The following is an 11720-nucleotide window of genomic DNA, read 5'->3' on the forward strand; positions in this document are numbered from 1 at the left end:
TTCTGAAATTCTCTTGACTTTGTATTACTTTAACGTATTCCCAATCATTTATTTATTTAGTATATTGATATATAATTTCAAAGTCTAATTTTCTGTCAACCAATGTATTCGCTGATACTGTTTTTCTCTTAACCCTTTCCAGCCTATTTTGCTGCAATATACTTGATACATAATTTTCTAAAGTTGTTATTTTACAATTTTTTATGCCTCAATTATATTGGTCCGTGTAACACTTATCAATTCAAAGTTTTAAAAAGTTTTGAAACTTTAGATTTTTGGAATTTTGATCAAAGTTTTAAAATATCAAAATTTCAAATTGTGTAAAAGTTTTGAAATTTTGAAGTTTTAACCAAATAAGTTGATTTAAAATTCTTATATAAGGTTAAGCGTTTGAGATAAGTAATTCAGAGCTATTTGGTATTCCCAGTGCCCAACATTTAGAAGTAACAGTGAAAACGGACCAACTCGCAGTAAACCAAAAAGTATTATTCGCTTTTTTGACGTTCCTGATGAAGGTAGATCCAGAAAAAGCGCTTCGGTCGCATGCAACTTTAAACGTTTTGTTTTCTTTTTTATCGATTGCATGACGATAATATAGTGACTTTTATGAAAACTGACCAACTCGCAGTAAACCAAAAAGTATTATTCGCTTTTTTGACGTTCCTGATGAAGGTAGATCCAGAAAAATCGCTTCGGTCGCATGCAACTTTAAACGTTTTGTTTTCGTTTTTATCGATTGCATGACGATAATATAGTGACTTTTATGATTTATTTCAGTTCCAAGAAATAACACGGAAGGAATACTTAATCTATAGCGTCGCAATGAACGTTGTGCTAGGCGCGCTTCAGCTGGTCCCTAGACAAAAAAGTGTACTGGTTCAGTGATTATAGACGTCATACTAAACTTCGAAATATAACAATGAACTCAAATTAAAATCATACAAGACTCAAAAGGACAGAGGCTCCTGAATTGGGACAGGCGCACAAATGCGACGGGGTTAAACATGTTTCGTGAGATCACAACCCTCCTCTATACCTCTAGCCAATAAAGAATGAAAAACACACAGTAATACGAACAGTAAAACGCACTTGAAAAGGAAATTCAAGTCCTATGTCAGAATAGGAAACAAACGAAACTAATCAAAATGACAATGATAATAAATTAACAAAGGACTTCTATATATACGCCAGCTCCAGACCTCAATTAAACTGATTGAAAGGTTGTGTTTTCATTATGCACACTCTCTCCCTGTTGTATTTATTGCTAATTTGTTCCGAAACATTCATGAAATATGTGTCACTGGCAACAAAAAATCGATAATTTAAAATAGGTTGTTTACGTACAAATTACGAAGAAACTTAGAATTCAACTCCCTTGGACAAAGAAGCCCTTATAGATGGATTTTGATATGTTTTAACTTCACTTTGGCCAAACACCTCTTCAATTTTTTTTCGGTTCTTATTTTTCTTGACTTTCAAATTTCAGTTTTCAGCGTTCCGTAGTTGAATTCTTTACTTAAAATTCAGCGATTTACATTATACTGGTTTTTCGAGAGCAACATTGGTGTATGGCCAAAAAAGGAAAAATCCCATCATGCAGATGACACTGTGGCTTTTCTTTACACGCCCCATTCTGATTGGATATACCTGCATGTGTTCTTTTAGTTTGCTAAAAGTCGATTGTCGTACGATAACTTAAAAATGTCCAAATAACAAAATGGAAATACGGAACAATAATATCCCTTAATACAAAAAAATACCTTTCCTTTTATTTATTATTTAAAAACAGTGGTAGATCTAGTACCCATAATGGAGCTACATGTACGTATATGATAACCAGTCCAAACGTTGTCTATAAGGGAGCAACTATTTAACTTTAAAAGTGGGTTGTTGTTTTGTAGAAGCGCTAACAATTTTTACAAAACCAGAGCTATAAGTTTGATATAAACGTTTAATTTATTTGGCCTTTTTAATTTTATTTGTTTTTTTAACTTGATTTGAATCGAGCGTCACTGATAAGTCTTTTGTAGACGAAACGCGCGTCTGGCGCAAAACCCAGCAAAATTTATACCCCGATATCAATCTATGATGAGTTTATGTAGATACCTTGTAACAGTATCTTGGCTCCAATCTACTAATATTTGGTCTTAGTACTCTTAATTTCAGCGCAAAAATCTCCCACATTGTAGACTAGCACAACCTTAATTGGGACACTATGCATTCAGTATTCCTACCGTACCAAAAAAATATTAACTAAAATCATTGATACAAGGCAATATAATTATGATCGTCATACAACCGATAAAATTGAAAACACAACATGAAAGTTACGACCGAAGCGCTTTTCTGGATTGACCTTCTTAGGGAACGATCAAAGCTGAATATTAAGGGTCAACACCTTACAAAGAACAGATTAAATGATATATTCTTTAGCCAACATGATTGCAGAAAGTAAGAAGTCGTAGGGCAAAACAGAAAAAAATTGAAATCAAAAGAGATAATGCACCATGTATTGAGCCTTTCTATTGCTTAGAGTTCAGTAGAAAATATATATACATGTACATGCTCAAAATGCAACATAAACATACTATTTGACCTACTGCGAGTTGTTCAGCTTTTACTGTTACTCCTGTTTCTGCTAAAATATGGGTGCTAGAAAAACCAGCAAGTAAAATGGCCAATATCAGATCCGTACGTCTTGTTTTGAAATGAAAATATTTATTTGGTCATCCATTTTTTCACCGCTTACAACGGTCTGTCTGTGGTTTTATTTCATACACTAACTATTAAGTATCAGTATGTTTTCAATTCATATTGTTTCGTTTCGTTCCGATTTTATTTCGTTTCGCTTTTTACAGGTACCCCTCTTTTTGTCCCTTTTCTATTTTTGATATTTTAGTCAAAAATTTGTAAAAAATAAAACTTTAAAAAAGTGAAATAATCAAAATTGCACGTTAGGTATAGTATTTTAAAAGTTTGATCAAATTCCTAAACTATCAAATTTATAAACGATATTTATAATTTTAATATTTTAATAATTTGGTTAAAATTTCTAAATTTCGAAACTTTTACACAATTTGAAATTTTGATATTTTAAAACTTTGATCAAAATTCCAAAAATCTAAAATTTCAAAACTTTTTAAAACTTTGAATTGATAAGTGTTACACGGACCAGTATTGTATATATATGTCATTCATTTCGGTTGTGATTTACTATTAGATAAAAAAAAAAAAAAAAAAAAGAATCATGCATACAAGGCTAAATCATTATAATAAATAAGCATAGGAATAAGGCAATACTTCAAGTGCAGTCATACATAAATTAAGAATGATTTGTGCATCAGAAAAGTATATACTGCAACAAGAAAATGGATATAGTATCGAATAGTCATATTCTAATTGAAAGATAAAAAATAATGTCATACAATTGTGAAAAAATTACATGTATCTTTCTGCTTTAAAATGAATTATTAATAAAGAACCATTAATTGCAATACTCATATAAGAAGACCCTATATCAATACTGAACGAATAACAATGAGACGAAGAACAACGATTAAGAGTTGTTGACGTATTTTCTAAACTATGTTAAAAATTAATCTAGAGTTGTCTCTCTTTGTCTGTTGTTAATTGTAATTCACAAATATCAAAATTAAAATACTACAGACTTTCTGTATATTATACTCATTTGTGTAGAGGTTCCATCCTCTTTATTTCATTTACAACTTATTTAAAAACAATCCTTTGAATTATACATACATTTTATTACACCAACTTGTATTTACATTTTCGTGACTAGAATATACATTTTTACTTTGTGGCATTACTTTGGCTACATAGTATTCTATAATATTTTTTTGAAGCGCCAGGGTGACTACCGATTACCTTTACACAATGGCTATCAGCTGACCTATGTTGACATAGTGTCATAAACCCCCTGGTAGTTAAACACGGTTACACCACCACCTACCATGGGGAGTGACCAGGCGGAAAGCACTCGTATTACCAATGCTCCAGTTATTAGTGCCCCGGGCCACCTGTTGGCAGGTGTAGCCAGGTGTAGGCCTCCCCTCTATAAGATGAGGTGAAGGAGGTTCCAGAGTCACCCATCTGTAGACCCCACCGTTACCACTAACCACATTTTCCAAACCTGCAAATTTTAGAACTTGACAGGCCCAGAGCAAGGGCCGAGTGAAATAATTCCCCAATCACTACCAGTCTCCCTGGACCTCCCCCCCCCCCTTTCCCCCCATTCAAAATTGACTCTGCGCCTAAGGATAGTAGAAGATGACTAATTTCTTAAAAATGTCTTGTTTTCTTTCCAATTATTAAAATTGTTAATTACTAAAAACTAAAATTAGTTCTGGATGCTTAAAGTCATAAGAAACGAGTGACCGGTGAAAAATAATGTTCTTCCAATTCTTGAACCAATGCATACAAACATCATAAACATAGTCTTCTGTGCATGAATTTATTATTTTTTTCGCATAAATTTCGTATAATCGTCAATTTTTTTTCTCAATCGGTCAGTGTTGTTGTGAAAATATGGCAGGTAATTAAAGTTCGTGTTTTCAAGCCGAAGTTTAACGATTGTCACCTGTTTGTCAACAATCAACAAAAAATCAACAAACAAGCATGGAAATTGAGCACGTGTTTAACATGTAAATTCAGATAATTATAGTTTATTTTAAGGACATCCATGCGTATTGCGATCACCGGATTTTTACGAGATGGGTCACACTGAGGTCACTTTGCATACGGAAAATGTGTCGGGGGGAATTGCCTCCTGGAAGGAAGCAATTAAAATAAAGTAAATTTCTTCTAAATATGAATAAATTAAAGAATTTTCTTCAGAAAAAAGTATATGTACGTGTTTATATATCTCAACTTGTACGATTCGCTCGTGTATGTAACAATGTTTTAGATTTTAACGAGAGAAATTTATGTATTACTGAAAAATTATTACACCAGGGTTTTCGATATCACAAACTAGTCAAAACATTTACTAAATTTTATCATCGGTATAAAGACATTATTCGTAAATATAGCTCAACATGCAGACTTTTAATACGTTCAGGTATTTCACATCCAATTTTTTATGGTAATATTCTTTATAAAGCACAAAGGTGTCAGTATTCTCCTCAGAAACTTACAAAACCTTTGAATAGACTTATTAAGAAGGGATATAATTACGATACTGTTGTCAAGTCATTAAAGATTGCATATTTTGGCGTTAATATTCAGTCATTGATAAGGTCTTTGCATCGGAACTAAACACATTTATTCTAAAAACAGTTGTTGGCATGACACGGGTTATGTTCTTCTCATATATGTTATGATGGTATGATACTAAACCCCTAACGGGAAGGATTGTGCCTGATGTTCATATGATGAAATCATAATCTTTCAGTCAGTTTAGTTGAAGTCTGGAGCTGGCATGTCAGTTAACTGCTAGTAGTCTGTTGTTATTTATGTATTATTGTCATTTTGTTTATTTTCTTTGGTTACATCTTCTGACATCAGACTCGGATTTCTCTTGAACTGAATTTTAATGTGAGTATTATTATGCGTTTACTTTACTACATTGGTTAGAGGTATAGGGGGAGGGTTGAGATCTCACAAACATGTTTAACCCCGCCGCATTTTTGCGCCTGTCCCAAGTCAGGAGCCTCTGGCCTTTGTTAGTCTTGTATTATTTTAATTTTAGTTTCTTGTGTACAATTTGGAAATTAGTATGGCGTTCATTATCACTGGACTAGTATATATTTGTTTAGGGGCCAGCTGAAGGACGCCTCCGGGTGCGGGAATTTCTCGCTACATTGAAGACCTGTTGGTGACCCTCTGCTGTTGTTTTTTATTTGGGCGGGTTGTTGTCTCTTTGACACATTCCCCATTTCCATTCTCAATTTTATTATAAGTTTTATAATGAAAACTATCCATTGAGTTATAAAAAAAATTATGTATTTTTTTTAATTTGAGGTTTCTTATGACTTTAAATCACAATAGTCCATAATATGTTGATAAAGTGCTGAATAACGGAAATGTCCAATTCATAGAAACGCAAGTTTATTCGAAATTATCCTGTATTGGTCCAATACTATGAAGGTCCGCTTGGATACTGGTAACCATAATATTCCATTCAAATACATCAAACAAGCGCCTGAAAATATAAAACAAAAACAGCAGCAACTATTCTCATAGGGAGGGTGTGCGGGTTTTAAATAGTTTAACTAATTTGTGTAACACCTGCTTTCTAGTCGACAGCAAATTAACAAGTGCCCGATACGGGAATTCCAAAATTCTAATTCAAGATGATACGTAAATTCCAAAATTCTGATTCAAGCTGCGAGCGCCATCTATGGCCATGCCGAATATGGCAATGAGCTACAGGCTGCAACACCCACGCACCCACACACATATTTGATTGAATTAAACCAGATTATTGAAAATATTAAATTTTTATAACCTCTATTAATTGCAATACTCATATAAGAAGACCCTATATCAATACTGAACGAATAACAATGAGATGAAGAACAACGATCAAGAGTTGTTGACGTATTTTCTAAACTATGTTAAAAATTAATCTAGAGTTGTCTCTCTTTGTCTGTTGTTAATTGTAATTCACAAATACCAAAATTAAAATACTACAGACTTTCTGTATATTATACTCATTTGTCTAGAGGTTCCATCCTCTTTATTTCATTTACAACTTATACAAAAACAATCCTTTGAATTATACATACATTTTATTACACCAACTTGTATTTACATTTTCATAACTAGAATATGCATTTTTACTTTGTGGCATTACTTTGGCTACAGAGTATTCTATAATATTTTGTTGAGGCGCCAGGGTTACTACCGATTACCATTTGTATAATCTCTATTTTTTTTTTTTAAATTTTGATGCAAGAAATCATTTTTTTCACAGAATATGATAAAGATTCCTTGATAAAAAGTCATTGAATTTTCATTTAAATATAGTGAAGTATTTTTAAGATACTTGGGTAGCAATTTGAAGGAGAGAACATAATTTTATTAAAAGACATCTTTATTCTATACATTTATTTCCAAAGGGTAGCTTGTTTGAATCTAACCATTTTTACACAGTCCTCAAACGAGAGCTTACTTTGGTTCGGTTATAGCTATACACTATATTAGCAGATTGATTTTTTATTGTCTTCGGTGAAACGTCAATTTACTCAATTTTCTTTGTAATATATATACTAGTAGTGTCATTGATATCATTTTTTTTTTGGGAGGTGGGGGGGGGGGGGCATTTATAGGTTGCTGTTCGGTGTGAGCCAAGGCTCCGTGTTAATCTATGGTGTTTTACTTTTACCAGTAGTGACTTAGATAGAGAGTTTTCTTATTGCCACTCATACCATATCTTCATATATCTATTATTCTGATCTTTATTAGTCAATGATATGTTCTATATATTCAAGCATTTTACTTTGCAACGAGTACAAAGGTGATCAATTATAATATATACAGCCTCCGCCATTAATAACTGCTGTTTTTATTGAATCTTAAAGCTGTGGTCACACCTTACAGGATAGCACGAACGGACGACTAACGGATGAAAATTAAAGTTGTCCGTTGACAAAATTGTTATCCGTTGGGAGTCCGTTAATGTTCTGACAAAATAAAACGAACGCGTTACGAATGCATAACGGACACCAACCGGATATTCAACGTACGAGAAACGGAAACGTACCGGACAGAACGGATGTCGAACGTACATGCACATCCAACGGACGAGTACCGCATAAAACGGACACATAACGGAAGCGTACCGGGTAAAACGGTTGAAAAAGATATACGGAAAAATCAAAGGCGACAATAATAATACATTTTAATCGCATAAATTTTTAAAATTTTTCTGTGTATCTGGATTTTGGTTTGTTCTTCAGTGAAAATGCCGCTTAGGGGCAGTGTCTAGCCTGAATAAGAACTATTTGATAGTGAAGACGTGCCCTTACTCTAAGACCGATTATGAATAATAAGAATTCATGAACCTCAAAAAACCTAACATACCAATAATTGGCATTCCTGACGCGAAATTTTAAATTTGCATTTATCCGTTTCAGATCCGTTCATCATCCATTAATCCGTTATACGTCCAGTAGACGTCCGTTTCTCTTTCGTTCAACATCCGTTTTATCCGTTAAATATTCGGTAGAAGTCCGTTGGTGAATTTGTCTACCAGACCTCCAACAGATGTATAACGAACAAGTTACTGATACAAAATGGACGCTTAACGAATGCATAACGGACATGCAACGGATATGCAACGTACGAGAAACGGAAACGTACCGGACAGAACAGATGTCGAACGTACATCCAACGGACACCTAACGGAAGCGTACCGAGTAAAACGGAAGAACAAGATATACTGAAAAATTAAAGGCGACAATAATAATACACGTAGTTTAGTTTAAGTTTAAACAATATTTTATTCAAATAAATAGGTATAGCCTATGAAAGCCCTCTCCACAATATAAGGTACAATATATTACATTCAAACAAAGCAACACATACACAAACATAATGACAAAACAGAATATTTTTTTTCTCAAAAATACCTCTAAGCTGACTGGAATGATGTTTCAAATAGTTAACTCAGATCAAAAGTATGACTATTTTAAAAATTCTTCAAATGTTAACCCAGAAAAATTAATAAAAAAAAAATATAAAAAAAAGTTTTAATATTCTAGGTAATAAACTCCAACATTGATTTAGAGGTCTCACATTAAATTAAAAAATGGTCTCCAGTCAGCTATTTAAAATAATAAATTTAATAACTCATTTTTAAAACAACATGTTTGATATCATGTACATTTTGTACTTATTTTTACTAATTTATTGCACCTGAAGAAAAACGACAGCGAGTAGTAACCATATTGATACTTTAAAGAATTATAATAATATAAAAAGAATTTAGAATGTTAATAATAAAAGAAAGAAAACAATAGATTTAAGAAATTAAAGATATACAAATTGATTATATGAATGATATAGAAATAAAGGTGCTTTTTAGCTTTAATAATATTAATTTCAATGTAACTAATGTCGTTTCATTATAATTTTTGTTTCAATTTTAATTATTTTTCAGCTGGTTCGAGTCTAAGAGCTTAATATAATATAAAATACAGACATACAAAGTAAAAGTTAATTTGGTTTTGGACTATAAAATACATTTCATTATACAAATCTCTCTGAATCTTTAATATATTCATGAACAGCCTTAACTATCTGCACATTGTCTTCAATACTCATAGATTGATCACCAAATAGTATCAACTTTAAATCAATATCAACTCCATAAGCAGACAGTTTATCAAGGAGTGTGATCTTGTTAATAGTGTATGATGGACACTCAAAAAATAATGTTGGTTGTCTTCACATTTATATAAACATTTGGGACAGGAAGGTTCTTCTGTCAAAAAATCATGAAACAAGTGAGAATTTAAATAATTTGCATCGTTTCGTAATTGAGAATGAATAATATTAGATTTTCTATACCTGAACAAAAATATTTAGGAGGAATCTCTGGTTTATATATTTTATCAAGAACAGATTTGAACTGGTTAATCGACAAAGCATTTTTAGCATTAGTATTTAATTCATTCCAGAGTTTAACAACAGAAGGTATGAAACTTTTATAATATGAAACTGTTCTGCACCTTGGGATGGTATAATTCTGAGTCTCTCCGAAGATTGTAATCATTCGGTGTGAGAAAACAAGGTTCTAATACATCTATCATATAACTTGGTGAAAATCCATTTTTTATTTTATAAAATATAGTAAGTTTATGCTTCTTCCTTCTGTCTGATAATTTTTCAAGACCTATTTCAGTGTATTATTTTTTAAGAGAAGTTGTACGTCGGAGACCAGTAATAATACGAGCAGCTTCAATTTGAACACTTTCTAATAAGTTAGCTTCTTGTAAAGTACAATTATCCCATATAATGTTTGCATATTCTAGAATAGGGCGAATAAATGCTGTATAAATTGTAATAAGAACATTTCGATCCAAACTTTAGAACTAGAACATGCTTTTTTATAAATTGCATTTATATGTAATTTCCAATTACATGTAGCCTTACTCTCAAAGTTGAGACCTAGGTGACAGTGACTTTTAACTTCTTTTATTTGGTCCCCTCCAATGCCAAAGTATAAAGGGGGAGGATTGATATCTTTTCTAGAAAATAAAAGGGTTTCTGTTTGGGAGGGATTAAAGCTTACAGCCCAGTTTTCAGCCCATGTTTTAATCCTCCCAAGATCATCAGTCAAAGACATAGAAACAGTATCATAGTCATCATCAATATTGGCATATAAAGAGGTGTCATCTGCAAATAATCTAATATGATTACTCATATTTTCCATAATGTCATTAATATAAGAAAAAGAAAAATTTGTAAGGGTTCCGCGGAAACCAGCGTCTCGCCTACTTTTGCTGTAAATTGCAGGCTCAACAAAAATGAGGGAAAAAAACAATAAAAATATTCCGCTTGATACTACTATCTTTTGATTGTAAGAAGCTTCTGTCCAAGTTTTGAAAAAATCCAGGATAGCTTATGAATCTAATAAATGTTTGAAAAACTTTAACTATATGGATGTAATGTTAACCGGAAGAATATTTAAGTCCATTTATAAGTAAAATACAGATACACAGGTACAAAATATTCACAAAATTTCCTTCTAGATACTAGCTTTTGATCATAAACTAGCTTCTGTCCAAGTTTGGTACAAATTAAAAATAGTATAAGAAAGTTATCAAGATTTTTAAAAATTTAACCACAGAGTGAATGTGTTGTTTCCTGGCAGAAAATCTAAGTCCATTTAAAGTAAAAATACGGAAAAAAATGGATTTATCGTTTTACAAAATTTACTTCTGGATACTATCTAATGATCATAAACAAGCTTCTGTCCAAGTTTGGTACAAACCAAGGATTGTCTAAGAAAGTTATCAAAATTTTAAAAAAACTTTATCCACAGAGTGAATGTAATGGTTTTCCCACAGAAAAACTAAGTCCATTCATAAGTAAAATACGGAAAAAATGGAATTTTATTTTCACAAAATTTACTTCTGGATACTATCTAATGATCATAAACAAGCTTCTGTCAAAGTTTGGTAGAGATTCAGTATGGTTTAAGAAAGTTATTAACATTTTAAAAACTTTAACCACAGAGTGAATATTTGTGGACGCCGCCGACGACCACGACGACGACGGAATGTAGGATCGCTTAGTCTCGCTTTTTCGACTAAAGTCGAAGGCTCGACAAAAAAGGAATGGACCCAGTACCGAGCCTCGGGGTACCCTAGCACTGGTACCTTTTTGATATGAATAAAACCCACCCAAAACAACTTTCTGGCATCTGTCACCTAGGTAATTTCCAATCCAATCAATTAAATTACTATGGATACCAAAAACTTTCAATTTATATAGTTAACCATCATGCCAAACTTTGTCAAACGCTTTGGAAATATCGCAAAAAATAAAGAGAATATCTTTTCCTTGATCAAGATTGGAAATAATAGTATTATATATTTCTTCTAGTTGATTTACTGTTATCTTGAAAACCAGATTGAAATTTACCAGACTCAAGCTAGCGAACAATAAGCCAGCGAACAATAAGATGCATCAAGCTAGCGAGCAATAAGCCAGCGAACAATAAGGAAAACGCGCCAAACTGATCATGCCTAAAA

Source organism: Mytilus edulis, chromosome 6 (assembly GCF_963676685.1).
Source record: "Mytilus edulis chromosome 6, xbMytEdul2.2, whole genome shotgun sequence".
Classification (NCBI taxonomy): Eukaryota; Metazoa; Mollusca; class Bivalvia; order Mytilida; family Mytilidae; genus Mytilus; species Mytilus edulis.